The 14,264-nt window shown below is 37.7% G+C and overlaps 1 long non-coding RNA gene across 1 annotated transcript in view; it reads left to right on the forward strand.

Annotated features, from left to right (window-relative positions):
* Positions 1–947: 947 nt before the first annotated feature.
* Positions 948–14,264, forward strand: part of LOC124155315 — an 83,891-nt gene continuing 70,574 nt past the window's right edge. The window contains exon 1 of the long non-coding RNA XR_006864169.1: positions 948–1,014. This is a non-coding gene — a long non-coding RNA (uncharacterized LOC124155315). The remainder of the gene's footprint in view (positions 1,015–14,264) is intronic.

Here is a 14,264-nt window from a genome sequence, read left to right on the forward strand (position 1 = left end):
TCAATTAGTGCATGGGGTAAACCAATGGAAAGGAGGAGCCGTTACCGTAGTCATAACTTCACTCGTGATAACCAATAATGGACGTTGACTGGAAGCCGCTAGCATGCACTCCTTCTGCAGCTTAATGGGCAATATGCTGGTGCAGGTACAAATTAGCCTCGACATCCGTTCTCTAGGGAGTCGCTTCAAGGTACGCCGTCTGGGGCCCTAACATCACTCAGTGCGTCCTTCCGTATAAGATTCTATGAGGTACTCCGCATCAGGTCACCGCAAGGTGATTCCTAGCCCCCAGCCATATATCCTAGCTTCTTCGCGGAAAGCATAGCCTGAAGCCAGTGGAGACAGTTCCCTCCGTTCAGTGCCTCACTCATTATGACGTGATCTAGAGACTGCGGATGCAACGGCGACGTCAGTGGCGCAACTGTTCCTTTACTAACTAGTCTATTTTTTACGAATTACGACCTGAAATTTTTGAAGTAACACCCTTGTTAATTCTAATTTTAGAGTTTTATAATGTCATTATATTGCAATATACGTTGATACAAAAAACTGAACGTTAAAAGGAATTGGAATTAGATAACAGATTCCGTTCGCATACCTTACGTTAAGATTTTTCGAAAAAGTTAACAAAATTATGAAAAGGCTGTTATGTTTGCGAACAAATATGTTATGTTTTGTTGATCTCATTTTCCAGTCAGTGTGGTAATTGTTTGGCTTTCGCGATCAAATTAAAAACTCAATTTTAATTTCGGGATTTCCACCTGCCTCCGCTACTGAATAATGTGTGAAAATAATGAAACATTTTGAGAAGTATTCCATGTTCAAATCCGAAATTATAAGATGAAATAAACGTTTGATCTATCAAAATTGATTTACTGTGGTTCCAAATTATTGTTTTACTGTTGTAGATTTTACATTATTTTCAGTACGTTTCCTGAATGATCTGACTGGAAACTGGTCGAAAATACTACACGTGATTCGCCACCAATGTGTGGACTGCTTGTCATTGTAAAGGTGAGTTGACCTTTTCATTCATGTTTCAAAAGTGCGTGGTTGATTGTGACTTAGATTAATATTTGTGTGCTGATTAGATAAAATTGCAGTCCTTTTGTTGCAGCTGTTAGAGAAGTGATCTACCTTGACTGAGTGAGGGAGCATATGCGTTCGAAAAAGAGTTACTACTTAGGGACCTGGTAAACCATTGGTTTATTGAATTTCCACCTTACGTCATTTCGTAAGCCTTCTAAATATAAAAAATGTCTTTAAATGCAATTAGTATGTTATAAATTATATTTATTTAAATTCCTTTTATTCCCTGTGAATTCCTTTTCTCTCCTCGAGTATTGATATCGACTAAAAATAATTTTAATCCTCCATCGTTTGGGCCGAAAATTATGGCCATAATCAATCCATTCAACTCATCGGGCCGTTCCTGTTGATACATGCTCGAGGCCACGTTTCATCGGCCTAATAATACTGCAGGGCAAAATATTGTGCAATTCATCTGATCCTCGCGTGTGAATATTGCCGTGATTCACCGCACAAATGAACCTTCTGCTTTTATTTGGTTAGCGTTGTTAATTCGGCAGCTCTTTCATCGCAAAGCGCGGATCAATTTTTGAGGAGCCTGCCGCCTGCCTCCCGGATTCAAAGGGAGTCAGCCCGTGTTCACTCGCATGGATTGATTGTGCATTTTGGTGCCGCGTTCAAGCTCAGAGTTAATGAATGACACCGTATCTAGGGCGGACCCGACGGTTTAATGCATGGGATACCGACCCAAAAATCGCTCACTATCCCCCCATTCCATGCCAATCTATCTCTTTCCACACCACCAATAACCTCCATCCGCGGAATTTCATCGACCTCTTCCCACCCTACCCCTCCCTTTGTGGCGCTTTGAAACAACTATTCGTGGCGTGGAATTTTATATGAAAAATTCATCTGTCAGCCCCGGGATTCAAACTGAGGTCTTCTGCAATACATTTCTATTGGTCGAGCGTGAGTATTTTAGGCATCAAAGATAAACATTTGTTAATTTCCCCCTCCACCTCACGTGGCGCTTTGAAACAACCATTCGTCGCGCGGAATTTTATGTGAAAAATTTATCCGTCCTACCTGGGATGCAAACGGAGGCCTTCTGCAATGGATTCCGATTTACAAACACTATTATGGTCAACAGAAACGATTGTCTAAGGGCAAACTGAAGACAGAGGGGTTTTGAGGTAAATAGGTATTTATACTAGAGGAATAAGGCCAATTCAAATAGAGTCAACGGGGTTCAGCTGTGAGAAAAATGAAACTAACTATTCATGGCATATAAGGTCAAGGAAAAAGGAGAAAAGGAAATATTTCCTGTGCATATTTTAGCCATCGTAGAAAATCATTGGCTATTTTCCCCCATCTACTCGCTTGGAGCTTTAAAATAATCATTCGTTTCGCTGAATTTGATGTGAAAAATGTATCGGCTTATCCGGGATTCAAACGGAGAGCTTCTGCAATACATCCCGATTGGTCGAGCGTACACATTTTGGCCATCGTAGAAAAAATTGGTTAATTTCCTCCACCACCTCGTGTGGCGCATGGAAACAACCATTCGTTGACATTGATATAAAAAATTCATCCGTCCGACCCGGGATTCATACGGAGGCTTTCTGCTATGAATTCCGATTGGTCGAGCCTACATATTATTGGTATCATAGAAAAACATTGTTAGTTTTCGATCTTTTTTCTTGTAGTGATTATATTTATTTTCATTTTTTTCCGGGAACCGAGAATTTTTTAGCAATATGGCTACACCCAACCATTTTGGGCACACGAGTCGCTTGAAAAATTGCTACGGACTGTTTTATATTGTCAAGATTAGGTATGTTACTTGAGATTTTGTTCACATAATGCATCCATTGGTTTATTTTTGAATCCGGCAGCAATGATCGCACTCTTAGAAAGAGACGGCTGCGAAGCGGAATTTTAATATGCATGCTTACTGTCTATAAATAAGATGTATATATGATAGCAATAGAAGATTTTGACACATTTACGCCCCAACATAGCTATATGGTTATGAGTCATTCTGAGGAAACAGTTTGATTAATGTATCACCGACCGTAGGGGCATAATGCCCAAATATCGTAATAATCGCAAATAGATAGTTTTCTAGGTGGAAATCGGCTAAGGCCGAAACTTTATTGTCTTTTAAAAAAAGTCCCTATTTAAAGTATCTATGGAAATCTTTGTATCTGTTAATGTATCCTGTATGTATGTACTAACTTAAGGTAAGCAATGAAATGGCATAGTTTACACCAGTAAAAATGAATGCTCTCCTGAAATGAAAAGTTGCTATTTATGTTTCCTGCAAGTCATAATATTACTAAGTTGATCGCGGAAGGCGTTTAATATGGCCATTTCTAAAAATACCAACCGTGCGATTTTTGCTATTTAAATAGATTCAAATTCATGGCAGTAGGTAGGTAGGTAGTACTGTGAAAGGCATAAGTTTAGACGTTGATATTAATGGCGCTATTGCGGCTTGAAGATAAAGTCTTTGTATATTTCGAAAATAGACTTAGTATTTTATAATAGACTGATTGAACATTTAAATTAATAATCGGCGTAGAAATCTTTTGAAATACCGATTTGTATCAGTATAATTTCCTTATATTCCAAAAAATTCTAATTTTCTTGGATATAATTACGATATGATATGCTGTTATCATCAATACCAGACACTGCAAAAAGTAATTGTGTGTGAAAATATCTTCGGCATAGCTTAAAATTTACTTGTGTCATAAACATAATACATTGTAAAATGAACAACCGTGGAAGTTTTTCGATAAAAAAGAAGAATGAATGGTTAAAAGAAGAAGGAATGGAAATGTGTTACATATATATTTTAGAGTTTTTTTGTAAATTTGTGGGAAATATAATGTCTTTTATATTATTCCATTAAATATTGAATGTTTTCAAAGTATTTCGTCCTAATGTGTAATTTTTTCATGATATAACTAAAAACCAAAAGAATTGGAAATGGATGCCTTTCATTGGGTTGTGCTTATGTCATATCATTATTATCAATTGCGTTAATATGCGGGACTTTCCTGTCGAAAAGGATGGAATGAGGTCATATTTACCAAGCCGTACATCAGGTACTTTCCAAATGCGTCAGACATCATGAAATCATCCAAACACTGCGTTCAAAACAAATGTTGCCTCTCTGAGGGTGGCTGTTTCTGGGGAGTAATGGATTCAATAACCTATGAGTGCTCTTCCATTCTCGACGTTTACATATTTTTAGAGAAGATGTGTTTGATTTTCGGGATATTTGCAGAGTATTTCTGCGATACGCTCGTATTGATTTTTGCCTTTTTTTACGCATCATATGCTTGTGCTACAAACTATATGTGAATTCTACGAGGTTATCAGTGTCAATCCAATAGAAGTTCCTAAAATATCAAAATATCAATTCATATATTTCACTTGAACCCCTCCTATGAGAGATTATTAGACGTAGATAAGTTATCCTAAGGGTTTGATTTTCATTGTTGTTGATCCTATGTTTTAAATGAAAAAAAAACTTAATTAACACTCGCCGAAACTTTATTGCCTCTTGAAAAAAGTCTCTAATTAATGTAACAATGGAAAATGAATACCGTTGAAGGCAACACGAGAGAATATGAAAAGGCAATCAACCAAAACATTCGTTTTTCACATGATTAGTCTTTGAAGTCTTAATTTAACAGCGAGAGTGCGGTATTTATTAATGACTAATACGAGAGCCATGTAGATTCATCCTCTTGGTAGTGAAAGTTTACTTACTCATCACTCCGTAAATATTATATATCAAATATAATTATTTTACATGGAGAGTGATTTTATATCAGCTTGGAATGACAGTATTGAAAAATTGTTTTTTGAATAAGTGAAGCTAGAATTAGATAAATCATAACTCAAGGCCTCGGGAGGATATTCTCTGTTAAGGCCATGTTGGGCCTTATTCTGTAAATATCTTTGAGGGAGAAATACTGACGAATCAAAATCAATGTATTTAGTCTGAATGTGAAAACGTACGTTCGCACAACAAAATATATATATATATATATATTTTGTTGTGCGAATAATTAAAAGATGAGGGTCGGCAAAACGTTTTCACATTCAGACTAAATACATTGATTTTGATTCGTCAGTATTACTCCCTCAAAGATATTTACAGAATACTTAATACCGTCTCTAAAATATAAATTGTAATTATTTTTTTCACATAGCCATGCTATAAATTTCAGGAGTTCACTAACAAATTGTTGTAAGGGTAATAAATGTACAAGAAGCAAGTATGGGAATACTCTAAATGACACCTTAAAAGACACCTTAGCTTTTGGAAAGTTATTAATTCATTTTAATAGGAGTCACGGTCAAATTATTTACACCAGACTGCTCTACAGGAATAATTGTAAAATTGCTTCCGATCATATTGCTTTCCCGTCGAGCAACCTAGATTTCAATTGTACCTGAGATTGAATTAACATACGAACTTCGCCGTGGCTGACATGAAAGCAATAAATTACTAATACCACTATCATGAGTGCAACTAGTTTCCTTCGTGATTCGGATAGCTCGTCATCGTTTCTGGAATCTCCGTCATGTGCCCGGGCCCATTACGGCCCGCGCGTCCGTCTCCCGGAATCTGGAATCCAACGTGACGAGTACCTGGAGTGACGTCCGTGGCCGCGCGACTGGAGTGGGGGAAAGGTAGCCGTACGTTCGTTGGACGTATCAACCGGGGCACGTCAGACTAATGGACATTCTGCGGGGGTTGGCGTTTTAGCGCGAGCGATGTGAATGCTAATGGAGCGAAATAACATGTTCGATTGATCAATTATTTCGGGCGTCAGGTGGGGCGGTAGGTATGCAGGCCACCCCTTCTCCCTGGAGGCCGTAGCGCGAGGGGCAGGTAGCGGCGGCACGCATCGAAACTGACCTAGCATGTTGATGACCCCTTCCGACGGAATCTCGGCATGTTCGGTTTTAATACCCTCTGACAATACCGTCAAGGATTAAACGAGTGGACTGCAGCGCGAAAATTGAGGTGGAAACTGCGTGCGGGGTATGTTTTTTTATTTATTTTGCGAGCCGACGTGTTTTATCGGGTGAATTTTTTTGTGACGTTCCCCCTCATCGTTTGGGAAAGGTTAAGTGGTCACCTGACGATCAGTCATGTGGTTTTGATCTTTTTGGCGTCGGGCTGCTTGATAAACGCGGGCGGGGAAACTAGAGGTGGCTGGCGAAAATGCTTTTGTTAATCACGCATTCAGCAAACCTATGTCTCGTCATTTTTTTGTTCTTCTAATCTGATTTTTTGCGTTTCCTTTCATTTTGCGTGAGAAAAGTGGAAAATTAGACCAGTTATTATGTGTATTCCGGTTATATTGATTCCGGTAGAAAGCGGTAGCTAATTGGCTACAATAGAACGTCAATATATTTCCAGGCCCGATAGAAATGATAAGAGGAGGAATATTTTTGCAAACGGATAGACTTAGGAATCCATTTTTCCCTCGAGCAATAAATGACTTTGGTAAATCATAGGCGCAGGTTCTTAAACGCATTTCCTTTTTTTGTTAACGGCTTCTTTTTTTGTCCTAACACCCCCCGCCACACGCCTCTTGAGGCGGTTTGAGGGGTAGTGTGTACACGTAGGAAATGTATAAACCATCAGAGATTAAACGATTAGATTGCAGCTCAAAAATTGTGGTGGTAACGCGCGTATGTATATTTCCTTGAATGCCTCTGAAACTTGTAGCGGTAGTAATTGGTTACATTAGTTGAATTTGTTCATTCAATCTGTTATTATGCCATCTGTAAGAAATTCTCTTAAGATTAACTTTAGCAGTTTGTTTAAAACTGTTTTCTTTTTCTCTATCGATGTTCTCGCGTAATAGTTTGATAAAAATGTATTTTATTCATTTCACTTTTCTTGTACGGTTCAAGGACAATTATGGCTCGACCATGACCATTGCGTAAATTAGAGCACCTTGTAGATCTGAGGAAAGGTTGGTGATACTTATAAACATTTATAACTATTAACGGAGACTATATGCACATAAAAAATTGACACGAAAAAAATTGGCATCATTTGAAGCTCATGCAATGCTATGGAAGAAAGTTATCTTGTGGTAAAGGTACCTAAGTACAAAGGAATTGATTTGTAGACAAATTGCGTGATGTCAGCTATCTTATTCACTCGGGATATGATGATATAAATCATTATTAGAATATCAGGAGAATCTATTTGATGTATTGTGCCTTATATAAATATATTTTTATATGCAAGAAAGTCTATACAGCGTGAAACAGAATGTTTCGCATTTGTAAAGTGTATTATTGTATATAGTTCGGAATGGCGCAAGGGTTTGATATCTAAACTAAAATTTCAATAGTATCGTGGTAAGTGAGCCCTTCGATTAGCTTCAGAGAGCCAATACTTTTCTAGTTGTTAAATGATGGGGCCATTTACGAGTCAGCTTCATGCAATGAACAGAACTGGGGCAAAAAACGTGATCTGCACAGTCATTCCCAATCGCTAGTATTGATAGTTGCTCGCTATTCCCGCAATACACTCTGCTTTTCAGGTGCATTGGTTAAATTTGCATGGTAAATTTCTTCGTTGGAAGGATTTTATTATTTATTCGCTGTATAATTCGGGGGGATTCTATCGTCACGAATTAGTGAAGAAAATTGCTCATAGGTAGAGTTGCATTGAAATTTAAATGAATACTTGATCAATGTGCATCGATATATTTTTTTGAAATAGAGTCATGATGGTGAAAAAATGTTATTTTAAGCCATGCAATCTACTCTAAAACGAAATTGAGTTAATTTTTTATATCGTAAAATATGAAAAATTTAAAGTGTACTCTTTGCCTTTTCATTTTTTCAAAACCTTGTTGTAAAAGGCGTGATGTATCGCACAAAATGAATATAGGTATGTTTGATGTATATTGATCTACATTTACATAATACCCCACAAGCCGCCTAAAAGGCGTGTGGTAGGGGGTGTTAGGACACCAGTCGTTTACAGATTTTAAAAAAATGAAAGGCTCTAACGAAGTTGGGACCAACGTTTATTAAAGTCCTTAATGGTTCGGGGGAAAAACGAATTCTCATATCTATCCGTTCGGCAAAATATCTCTCTTAATTTGTCGCTTCTATCGGACCTGGACATATAGTGTGGCTCCAATATTGTGTTCTCTGTGTCGCTCTTAAAGATATCCATTCTCAACATGATGATACGCTGTATCGAAACCGGTCGCAAATATATTTTATTTTGTGAAACAGCTAAGTCTTTTCTTAACCTTTGTGCATCATGTTCAAGCAATCTTAGCCTAGCGCGCAGCCTCCGAGTATCCATCGTCTCCCAGCTTAATTCGCTTAACATCTGGGTGACGCTGCCCGTACGCCCGTAGCAGTTTGTGGCGAAACGCGCAGCCTTCCTTTGTATTTTATTCAGTTCGCGAATTAAGTCTTTCTGCACCGGATCCCATACGCTCGTTGCATATTCAAGGTGCGGTCGGACGAGAGCCAAATAGCACTTCTCTTTTAATTTCTCATCCGAAAATCTTCCCATAATACGCTTGACGAATCGTAATTTCTTCAGGGCTATGCCGAAAATATTCTTTATATGTGTTCGCCACGTGAGGTTCGAGGTTATCGTAACTCCCAGGTACTTCACTTCGTCTGTTGCCTGTCTGTTAATACCATCCACTGCATACACATGGTTAGAGTTGGACGAACTCCGCAAGAAATGTACTGTCATGCATTTTCTCAGATTAAGTTCAAGTTCCTACTCTTGGTAGTGTATACACTTTCGAAGTGGGAATTTAAAGTGTTAGCTTTGTCAATATTTTCGGTGACAAGTTTACCATCTTTATCAAATAACGAATCTACGGTTGAATGTTTTCCCTGAGCTCTCTCGCGTACGACCAAAAGGATTTCGGATTTTCTTCGAGTAATTCACCGAGTACTTTTTTCTTAAACTTTCGCATTGCAGTTCGCATTGATTTCTTGGTTATTGAGCGTTGTGCAGCGTAACTTTCTTTAGTTTCAAGTTCCTTCGATTTGTTTCATGGCGTAATGGACTTTCTGTACAAGTTGTATAGTTTCCTCTGTTTCCTAACTTCCCTTCTGACATCGTTGTTGTACCAGCGTGGTTCCTTGTTATCACATTGCAGTTTTTGCCGAATACATTCATTGATTCCCTGGTGCTGCATTTCTAAGAAGTGCTTCCATGTTACATCTGTGCCTTTGTCCTTTGATGCAGCTACGAATTTTTTGTAGGAGGCATTAAGCATCTCACCAAATTTAGTGAAGTTGCATTTATCCAATAAGTAAATATTGTGCTTTGGTTTTACAGCTGGCGCTGCATCAATTTTTAACGTTGCAAATATTACTCTGTGATCGCTTAGACCGTCAATAATATCGACTTGTTTTATCGACTTAGTATGGCTTACTGCTAAAAGGTCTAATATCTTATTTCCTATATCGTAGGCTTGTCAACTACTTGGGTGAGAGAGTGATTTGCTAGTACGTTGATTAAGATCTCGCTGATTTCTCTATTTATTTAATTCGGTTTTACAGTGCAAGTATCCCAATTTTGGGTGGAGCATTAAAATCTCCCCCGATTACTATTAAAATTTTTCTGTCTCTTTGAGTAAATGCGGATATTTGATTTTCTATTTGGTAGATAATATCGACTTCGGAGTTCGCAGGTCCGCAAACATGGATAAAGAGCAAACATGAATACTCCTTTTGCTTCGTTGTTTAATTGTACACCACACGCTTTCTATTTCGTTGTAAATTATTTCGTGGGCGGCGCTGTGTAAATGTGATTTAATTGCTATCAAAATTTCGCCACCTGTTCTATTGCGTCAATCGCATCTGTAAATTTTATATTCTGGATGAAAAACTTCGCTGTCACTTTTATCTTCCGTAAGCCAGCTCTCTGTCCCCATGACCGCGTCTGCGTCCTGAAAAAGCCGCGTCCTGTTAAGCGAAGCGAGGCCATAGTTTAATCTTACATGGAGCAAAGTATGAAGAACTAAGATTGCTTGCTTTAAATGCCATTTTAAAGATTTTTAAATAAGCGAAAGTACTTAAGCGGTAATTAATAAATTATAATACAAATAAACGGTTACATGATAGTTGTGTAATTTTTTAGTGTTCTGCCTTAAAAGAAGGCTTTTCATTCCATTTCCCAAAGCTTTCTATTTGGGTCACTTTAACTGTAGTCTCTCCGCAATACGGGAGGACGAAATACACGTCTCAAATATTTTTTATTATTTTTCCTGGAGGGATCCAGTGTGCGACGGAGTCTGCGGTCTGACATCCGGGAAATCCATCCAGTATCTATAGACCGTCGTCGTCGTTACTAATCGGCGAACCCCCAAAAGACTTTCCTTTTGTCTTTTAGTGGAAAGTCAATCTTGCTTCCCGTAGCGACGAGCCTATTAAACATATTTACCCTCAAATATGAATCCCCTCTCTCTCCATCCGGTATCTCTTCTCTCCCCATCCCTTTATGTCTCTTTCTCTCCCTCTCCTCACACCTTAAATTCATCCAGTGGGATCTCAAGTTCACTAATAGTGTGCCACTATGGTTTTCGAATTTTGTTTCTCTCGCATTATTTTTAATACCTGGAAATAGTTACAGACTCCTATTATTATGTTGGTGCAGCTGTCTTCCCAAATCAGTCGATAGTCTTATTCGTAATTCTCCTATCAAAATGTTCAAATTTCGGGATAGAAAAATAATTTGTTGTTTCTTTGGTCAAAGTAATGACATGTGTAGAGTCATCGGATAAATTTCAGGAGTAAAAACTTAGCGTAATAGTTAAATGCTCATTTTTTCTAGATTAGGTGGCTGGATGCTGTGTTTCATTAAATTATTACTGCTCGAAAATGGTAACAAGCAAACAAATCCGTGAAGTATAGGAAGACCAAGAAAGAGATGGTAATGTGGAGCCGGAACAGGCTTAGTATCCTAAACCTGGGAGGAGGAAGAAGAAGAAGATTTCCAGTCGGTCCCATACATGTCAAGGCAAAATCGTTATTGAGATTAGTGAAAAGAGGGAAGAGTCATTACCTATGTCATCACTCGGTGGTTAAACCTTGCTCATTTATCTTTCTTTACGCATTTTCAGAAAACATTTCAGATTACATGACCAGATATAGCGTAATAAAATTACTCTATATGCTAAATTTTTCAATTGCTTAAGAAAACGACATACTATGTGCATAGATTCAGGTTATTATGCCAATATCCCTATAAAATGATGCAACTGTTTCTATGGTCAGAAATTTCGTCAATAAATCCAACATAATGTGTCAATAAATTTAATAGTAAAAGTATACTCATGTTCATTTTGGCTTACAAAATGTGCCGTGTAGTACGATTTCTTCAGAGAAAAAAGTGGCAGAATGAGGCACCCCCACTTTCCAACTTCTTTTTTCTGTCCCCCAATCTTTCTATTTTTTTCCTCCCCTTGCTCTTTCTCCATCCACTGGCCTCTCTCCCCGCTCTTCCCTCCTCCCAAGACCAGCCCGCCCCCTTTCCCCCTCCGAACCTCAATCACCTCGATTCCAATATCCTACTCCGTTCTTCTACTTTCGGCTTGAAGCATTCTATAATCTTTTTTCCCCTCGGCCTTAGTGCGGATTCATTTCGCTCCCCAGCGGTTTCGGAGATGGTAGAAGCAGTCCCGGCGGAATGAAAACTCAGATTGAATAGAAGAAGCGGTGGAATAGGGTGGGATGAGAGGGTGAATGAATGACAAAGGGAGGAAGGTAATAAATGCGAAAGTTATGGAGAAATATGAAAACGGAAGAGTAGATAAAATAGTAAAAATATAGAGTTCGGATCAATTTGTGATTGCTCAAGTAGAAAGTCTGCCGGGCACGGTGTAGGCTAGAAAACTTTTCTGGAGCAATTCGTCTCTAAGAGTAATTTAAAGACTTCCTACATCACGATCCTTGCTATTTTGAGGAGTTACTTTTAATAATTACTTTTAAATTTCGTCAACTAATGGTAAACAAAAATTGAACGTACTAAATAAGGTTCAATAATATTTTTGAAAAACAATTGAAGTGAACACTTCGTTTTTCCGATGAATAAACTTTTATTAATACCTCAATCTAAAGGATCTATAATGGATATAAGATTTGTGACGTGATTACGTATGCATTAGTTCTAAAATAAGTCATTGAAATTATAGTAATCACTTGACATTCTTTGAGAAGGGGATGCATTTTAATGACCTGTTGGCGTAGATCTCATTAGGTTTGGGAAGAAAATACTATGAAAAAGAGAATATTTTTTTCACCCAAATTTTTAATATGGTTTAATTAATTTTACAGCGTCGCAATTTTGACACGATTTAGTCATTCTTTGCCGATATATGTTTTCCGGGTTCTTTCCCTCGCACTCGCATCTTAATGACAAAGAGTTTTCTCCTCATTAGTCCGCGCGGCCTTCACGTTCATTCTAGGTATTTCTTTATTTAATTACTCGGTTTTGGAAAAGTTGCTTGCGCTTGGGAGGGGAAATTAGGTCAGGCTGGGAAGTGAACCGCAAGTATTAGCGATTTGGAGTTGGAAAACATGCGGCAGAGGTCGAGTGAGGTTGGGAGGACACGACTGAAAAATGTTTTGTTAATTTTTTGAGTTATTATTTTCCTCTAAAATTTATTGTTACCATTCAGCAAAGGCCTCCAGAGAGCGATTTTGTGGTAGAAATAATTAATTATTGACTGAGATCGGTCAAAAATGTGTTTTTGCATTTAGAATTCATGCGTTGCATTTATACTTTGAACCAGTTATAATCGAAAAAAATTCTTATATATTAAGCCCACACCAACAGAAGTGGTTTTGGGTGATTATCACCTTATCAGCTTGCTATAAAGCTGGCGCTGTATATTTATATGTCTTTTATAATTAATAAGCCTATCCTTACCATATATTAAGTTGCATATCATTACGAATGATGCAATTTTACATTACCTTACCTTAAGTCGCTGCTAGTTCCCATATAAAATTTGGTAAACGTATTATCACAGGAAGTTACGTTGTGGCATAATAAGCAGAGCTCCTAGATTAAATTCAGGGGACCCAAGTTCAAATCCCGAAGAAGGCAAATGATTTTTCCCGAGTAGAATTTTCCCTTTTTTAGGTTTGAGGAATTAATCAGAGAATTTGGCACCAATTTAAGTTTTTTGTATGGATTCTTATACCAATGCTAGCCCTAATGGAATAGACTATTTGTTGGTACATAATATAATTTATTTACGTTTCTTTCCAGTGAGGAATTTCATCTGTTATCAAGTTACTTATTTTTCCATAGATACATCGCTTTAAATATAGGCAATGCATAGGGAGTTTTTTCATTTTTTTTAACTGTTAAGCTTGGATAACTTCTGTCTTCGATGCAGGGAAATGGCTTCTGAAGTGAAGGGAACACGTAAAAAATAGTGTGGAAGTATGCGTGAAATGCGACAGCACTTTGGTAGTGAGTAGTTTTTAGTAGGAGTTAAATTAATGCCATTCACGTGTATTTAAGCAAAAACGACGAAGGAAAATGTTATAATAGTAACAAAGTACTCGAGAATTTCTTTATAAGTGAATTTTGTGGCTGAGTTACTTGAAATATAATTGCATCGATAGGTATTTTGCCTTATTTCAATATATCCCTTCGATTGAGATCAGTTACATTGAATTCCATCGAGTGTACCCGCGATTTGGCATATGAGGGCATTAAGACTGCTTCCGAAGCCAACCTGCCCACGTCTTCATATTGAGGATGAAAAGATAGATTTTAGCTACCGCTTCTGCGCGCTCATTGTTTCGTACTTTCTCAAATTACTGACGGGTCGCTACTGTGTCTTTTGGAGTTTTTATCTTCGTCCATTGCATAGGATACCCATCAAAAGTTGGTATTCTAAGTACTCTCCTTGGACAATGTTTTTGTCCCTCCTAAATCAGATTTTGAGATGAGGTGAAATCAGTATTTTATTGCACTATATATCTCTAAGGTATGGTTACAAATTTAAGAAATCTTCCTATAATCTTCGCTCTCATTAGAAATCCGAAATTTACAAACTTAAGCTGTAATCCGTTGAGCTTATTAGTTTCATCAATTATCCATGTTAATGTTCAAAGCTTTAATAACTGTCCTTTTTACTAATAATTTTTGTTTTTAATAATGCATGCTATTAGTCTTTAAAAAT

The sequence above is a fragment of the Ischnura elegans genome, chromosome 3 (assembly GCF_921293095.1).
Source record: "Ischnura elegans chromosome 3, ioIscEleg1.1, whole genome shotgun sequence".
Lineage (NCBI taxonomy): Eukaryota > Metazoa > Arthropoda > Insecta > Odonata > Coenagrionidae > Ischnura > Ischnura elegans.